A 1120-nucleotide genomic window follows, 5' to 3' on the forward strand; every position below is an offset into this window, starting at 1 on the left:
ACTTGACAATCAAATAGTGTTATTGGCAATACCTCTCACTCTTAAATAATATGTAATACAAAACCCATCTCAATAACAAATATTTCGAAATCAATACAGTCAAATGTTATCATCATCACTCTACAATTTTTTCACAAGTTATTTCCGCCCAATTTAACGATATTCATCAATTTGGCACTCTCTTTCCCCTCTGTGAATTTTCCATTTAAAAGGCATTACTCATTTTTAACTGAATTTTCTGTAAAAGAAGAGAGGAATGTTTTTTTGGAGGTTGTGCCGTAAGTACAGTGGTTCATGGATGATTTGAAGAAAGGGCAGACAAACAACTTGTTGTAAAGAGACGCACACTAGAGAGTTTTAACAAGTTAAAAAACAGTGTCAATTGGTTGCTCTCTGATCCTCTTTTACTTTCGATTGGTTTCGTATATCGTAGTTATTGGACTAAGAGTATCGACGATAGTGGAAGATTTTAAAGGATTTTGGGTAATAATTATTTTATGGGGTAGGTTTTACTTGTCAACGTTCTAGTTCACCTTCTTGCCTGTCAAAAATACAAAAAAAGGACGAAATATTATCTCTTAAAGTTTTGATGAGAATTGAATAATCAATCAATAGAAAATTATAAAATGTTAACCCAAAAGTATAATCCCAAGATGAAACTTGGTAGTGGAGCAGAAGGATTAGTTTATTTAGGTTCGTATACCTATTCGAAATATATATTGACATTAGGAAACATATTATTTCATCATCATTTTCAATAATAATAACAATAATAACAATAATTCATCATCATCATCATCATCGTGATCACAACTCCAGTCGAGGAAAAATCCACCAACAAACTATTCGCCATCAAAATGATTACTCTCTTTGAGGAAGAAAATTTTGAAAAGATTAAAAAGGAAGTCGATTTGGTTCGGAAGTTTCATGAACACAACAATATTGTGAGGTATTTTGATTATTTTGAGGAGAGAACCATTGATGCTTTTGCAGGTGTTGAATTGAGACTCTTCTTTGTTATGGAATATTGGTAAGTAATTTATATATTTGATTTGTTATATATTCAGTATATTATATTATATTCAAATTTGCTATTATTATTATGTGTTTTTCAATATCC

The sequence above is a fragment of the Naegleria gruberi genome (genome assembly GCF_000004985.1).
Source record: "Naegleria gruberi genomic scaffold NAEGRscaffold_134, whole genome shotgun sequence".
NCBI lineage: Eukaryota > Heterolobosea > Eutetramitea > Acrasida > Naegleriidae > Naegleria > Naegleria gruberi.